The 5851-nt window shown below is 40.2% G+C and overlaps 1 protein-coding gene across 2 annotated transcripts in view; it reads right to left on the bottom strand.

Moving 5' to 3' along the window:
• Positions 1 to 5851, bottom strand: part of CENPP (centromere protein P) — a 250575-nt gene that overhangs the window by 124230 nt on the left and 120494 nt on the right. The window lies entirely within an intron of this gene.

Raw genomic sequence — 5851 nt, 5'->3', positions numbered from 1 at the left:
TACTTGTGCTTTGGTTTAATTTTTCTTCTCCCACCCAGGAACATAAACTATTTTTTAGAAAACTCTAACTTAAATATAACACTTTTAGCACAGTATCAATGCTTTCTCATAGGGACAGTCCTGAAATACTCCAAATTATGCTTGTGCTATGAAACATAATCACCTTTATCTTGAACTACCACAAAAACTAGATTTTAAAAAATTTGGAGCATAGTAGAAAAATATTGCATATATGTAAGGTAGGGTGGAGAGTTTGAACACCCAGGTCAGCAACAGGTAAATGGGTCTTGTTCTTCCTAGTGAGGGCCTACAACTACGGCACTGCTGGCACCCTGGACTGGACTGCTCTGGGACTGAAGTGGGGGATGGACTGTCCTCTCCTTTGCAGAAGGTCTCTGCCCACAAAACGCCAGGAGCACCTGCACCCCACTCCCACAGTGGGGCACCCAACAATGTCTGCCAACCTGCCAATGGGGGGGGGGTGCAAGTGGTGAGGGTGGAGTCTCATGGCAGCTGGCTGAGAACAATGCTCTACAGGAAATTTACTTAATTTCTAAATTCTGACCCAAGTTTGGAAACGTGGAACAAAACAGTTACTTTGTTTGTAAACTATAGGGACAAGATCAAAGTGTGATGAATGTAATAGAAGGTGGACTGCTTGAGTGCTCAGTTGGCTGAGCATCTCAACTCCTGATCTCCGCTCAGGTTTTCATTTCAGGGTCGCGAATTCAAGCCCCATATTGGGCCCCATGCTGGGCGTGGAGCCTAACTTACGAAATAAATAAAATAAAATAAAATAAAATAAAGATAATAAAAGTTAACCACCAGTAGTGATATGACAGAATGAGCCCAGGGATGCAGAGCTTTGAGTTGGAAGAACAAAACCAGAAATTCAAGTCCTTTTATAGTCCTGGTAAGTGACAACCTCTTTGAGTCTGTCTCCTCATCCACAAAGGGTAATGGTGACAATACTCATCAGTTAGGCTGCCCTGAGGATTGAATTAAAAATGTATATGAATTTTCGCAGAATAAGAACAAATAATACTAAAATTTGTATGGTACCACAGAAGACTCTGAACAGTCAAAGCAATCTCAAGAAAGAACAAAGCTGTCGGTACTGCAATCCTAGGTTTCAAGGTACCCTACAAAGCTATACTAATCAAACAGTATGGTCCTGGCACAAAAATAGACTCATAGATCCATGGAACAAAATACGAGCCCAGAAATAAAGCCATGCTTGTATGAGCAATTACCCTACAACAAAGGAGACATGAATATACAATGGGGAAAAGCCAGTCTCTTCAATAAATGGTGCTGGGAAAACAGGACAGCTACATGCAAAAGAATGAAACTGGGCTACACTCTTACAGCATACACACAAATAAACTAAAAGTGGATTAAAAACCTAAATGTGAGACCTGAAACCATAAAATTCCTGAAAGAAAATATAGGCAGTAATACCTCGAACATCGGCCATAGCAACATATTTATAGATATGTCTCCTGAGGCAAGGGAAAGAAAAGCAAAAATAAACTATTGGGACTTCATCATAATAAAAAACTGCACACCAAAGGAAACCATCAAAAAAAAGGGGGGGGCAATCTGAATGGGAGGAGATATTTGCACATGACATATGTGATAAAGTGTTAGTATCCAAAATATATAAAGAAAACTTACACAACTCAACACCCAAAAAGCAAACCATCCTATCAAAAAATGGGCAGAGGCATTTTTTATTAGAGACATTTTTCCATAGAAGACAGAAAGATGCCAACAGACATGTGAAAACATGCTCAACATCACTCATCAGGGAAACACAAATCTAAATTACAATGAGATATCACCTCACACCTGCCTGAATAGCTGAAATCAAGAAGACAAGAAATAATGAGTGTTGATGAGGATGTCAAGAAAAAGAAACCTTATTACACTGTTGGTGGGAATGTAAATTCATGTGGCCAATGTGTAAACAGTATGGAGGTTCCTCAAAATTAAAAGCCGAAGTACCATATGATCCAATAATTCCTCTACTGGGTACTTACCCAAAGAAAATGAAAACACTAACTTGTAAAGATTATGTACCCCTGTGTTTACTGCAGTATTCACAATAGCCATGATACGGAAGCAGCCCACGTGTCCCATAGATGAGAGGATAAAGAAGGTACGGTGCATATATATATACAATGGAGTATTACTCAGCCATAAAAAGAATGAAATTGTACAATTAGTGACAACATGAATAGACCTGGAGGGTATTATGCTAAGTAAAATAAGTCAGAGAAAGACAAATACCAGACGATTTCACACATATGTGGAATTTATGAAACAAATGCACAAATAGATTTAAATACAAAGAATGGTTGCCCTAGGGGAGGTGGGTGGATCAATGGGTAACAGGTGAAGGGGATTAAGAGGTACAGCGTTCCAACCATAATATAAGTCAGTCATGGGGATGAAAAGTACAGCATAGGGAATAGAGTCAATGATTTTGCAATAATGTGTGCGGACAGATAGTGACTACACTTACTGAGGTGAGCGCTGAGTAATGTACAGACTTGTCAATCACTATGTTGTACAGCTGAAACTAACAGAACACTGTGTGTCAACTATACTTCAATTTAAAAAAATTACGTGAAACTGCTTTGTAAACCGTAACGGTTCATAAAATATGAGTAACTACTATACTGCAAAATTACTGAGTAATGAGACAAATAAAAGATTATGAAGCTGCTAACATGAAGAGGATATATTACAATGATAATCATTTTAAAATTAAAATATTCTAAAGTTCCAATAGTTCCAATAATTCATTTTGCTCTAATATATCAGAAAAATAAAACTGTGATACCCCACCACTTGTAAGAACATAAGTAAAATGTTCACTGAAATTTTAAGAACCCAGGTCTTAAAATTAATAATTCTTTTTTTGTTTTGTAAGATTTTTATTTATTTGAGAGAGAGAGACAGGCAGCAAGAGAGGGAACACAAGCAGGGGGAGCGGGAGAGGAAGAAGCAGGCTCCCAGCAGAGGAGCCCGATATGGGGCTCGATCCCAGGAGTCTGGGATCACGCCCTGAGCTGAAGCCAGATGCTTAAAGACTGAGCCACCCAGGCGCACATAAAATTAATAATTCAATTCATAAGGTTAAACAGATCAGTCTACTATGTCAGTAGTAGAGCTTAAAGTAGCTAAGTTTATCTTTTTCTAAAGAGACAGAACAAAAAATTTTTAAATGCTGGAAATGATTCCTGAAATCACTGCAGTTAATTTCCTGTTATTAATGTTGTTTTTCATCCCACAGCTGTTAACCATTTTTGGTTATAAGTTTACAAAAACACAAATCACTAATAAAAATCATAAACAACCAAACCAAATTTAAAAGTTTTCTGCCACAAATCCATTCTATGGCAAATATAAAATATTACTCACTTGAAATCCATTAAAGTTTGAAAATAAATCACTACTACACCTTACTGGGCTTATAAAGGACTTCAAGACAGAAAAAAATCTCAAAGACAACCCATCCATATTTTCTCCCAAATACTACAATAAAAATCATCATTGAATTCATGGAAAAAACTTAATACTTTTTGAAAATCACCTGAAGTCACTAAAACTAAAGTTTATTTTTTTATTTTTTAAAGATTTATTTATTTGAGAGAGAGAGAGAGAGAGTGAGTGAGTGAGAGTACAAGCAAGAAAGGCAGAAGGGAGAGGGGGAGAGAATCTCCAGCAGACTCTGTGCCAAGCACAGAGCCCAACCTGGGTCTCGATCTCATGACCCTGCGATCCGGACCTGAGCTGAAACCAAGAGTCAGACGCTTAACCAACTGCGCCACCCGGGGGCCCCTAAAGAGTGTGTGAGTGTGTGTGTGTGTGTGTGTGTGTGTGTGTGTGTGTGTTTTAAATCAAGTGTATTCCTCCTAAAACTACTGCATTATTTTTCCTTCCTTAATAATTCCAACTTTTTTGAAAGAACTGCCTTCCTTCTGTCCTTATCACCTCTATGCTCACGTAGTCCTCAACGTACTGTACCTGACTAACCAATTCTCTGTTTCTCCCAAATCGTACCATGTGGATAAGCCTGACAATGCTTTCACCAGCACTTACTAACATAATCCTCACAGCACTGCTACGAGGCGGGCACCTGTACTTGGTACCTGTTTTTCAGGTGTGGAAACTGGAAAACAAGGTTAAATGACCATGCCAGATCTAGGACTTGATCATCACCTTTACCCACAATGACACACTGGCTTGGTCAGTGCTCATCCCTATGAAACTCTGTATGGTGCTTACTTCTGGAGAGTCTTTGCTACTTGGCTTCCAGAGACACCAGCTTTCGGGCTGCTCTTTAGTGGCTAGTGTCCCCCAATATTCATCTTCTGGCCTTCTTTTCTCTGTCCCCCTGGCCATCTTGTCCATTTCTACGCATCAGCCATACCTTTAAGGGAAGGCCTCTGAAGCCCACATCTCAATGTGGGCCTCACCTGGGAGTAAATAACTCTTAAAAGTAGACCCAAACAACTGCAGCTTTAAAACGCAATCAAATCAACCCTAAACAATTCTTCAGACTGTCACCATCCCTCTTGGCCTTCTCTTTCCCAGTTGCTCGGGAGTATTCCGCCCCTCTTGCACCTCTGCAGCAAGTCCTGCCGCACTGCCACACCCTCGTCATTCTCACTATGTCACAACTGCTGTATTTCCTGGTCGGAATATCAAAAATCAGTTCCTGGCCTCGTTTTGCCAATCCAAATCTAATATGATCAACCAAAGAGACCTGCACGCTAGCTGGATTAATTACAGTCAGTCTCCGCGTGGAAAGCCTCGGATAGTTCTCAGTGATCACTGAATTACAAAAACTTCTTAAACTACCTTTCAAGACTGTCCATGATCTCCAACTTGAAAATAATGATTTTAAAAATTTTAATTCCCATAGTTAACATTCAGTGTTCTATTAGTTTCAGGTTCTAATATAGTGATTCAGCAATTCTATGTATTATCAATGCTCATCACAGTAAATGTACTCTTAACCCCCTTCACCTACTCAGATAATGGTTTTTAAGCTTTTTATTTCATGTTTATATCTTTTTATGCCCCAGCCCCAAGATAACTTACTGTTTCTCACATACACTCTGTAATTTCCGGCTTCTCTGTACTTGTGATGCCATCCTCTGCATCCACCAAAATCAAACATGACCTCAAACGTCTGGGTCAAAAGTCACTCACTCAGCAGCTCTTCCTGGATTCTACCAGAGCAGATGTGGCTTCTCAAACACCCCATCCAAATCTTCCCAGTACGCTATGCTTCTCTTTTGCACTATCACAGTCTAACTTAGCTCAGCTGGTTATTCCTGGCCTCTTCTCACATTCTCCACAGTGCTTTAGCCATGCTGGGTGCAAGCACTGCCTCCTCATCTGTGCCCAACCCTCACCAAAGGCTAGCACACTGCCTTGGTTCAATACATTTCTGAATTACATCACTGAAGGGAAAGGAAAAGCTTTTATCCTCATCGTAAGGACATGATCATTTTTATCCTGCACATCTTCTTTCTTCCTGGCATTGACCCATCCCTCCAGTTCTGCCGCAAACCGTGCTTTACAACAGTCAGAGGGCGCACATTCAGTGTTATCGTGGGGATTTAGGACAGTTCCTATCACAGGATCTGGGGAGCTTCGAAACAGACCCTCCTTCCCAATCAGCTCCAACGAGTGCTCAAGCAAGGTGTGCATTCCCAGCAGTGAACATGGAAATAAAGAGAACTGCTTTAAAATGAACCCTTCCCTAGACAGAGGAAGAGCTTAAAGAGGGGCCAAAAGGGCAGAAACACAGGGACAAATGAGGGCAAGAAGC

This window comes from Ursus americanus, chromosome 34 (genome assembly GCF_024610735.1).
Source record: "Ursus americanus isolate L20-20 chromosome 34, mUrsAme1.1.p, whole genome shotgun sequence".
Classification (NCBI taxonomy): Eukaryota; Metazoa; Chordata; class Mammalia; order Carnivora; family Ursidae; genus Ursus; species Ursus americanus.
This window is presented reverse-complemented; position numbering and strand designations above follow the sequence as displayed.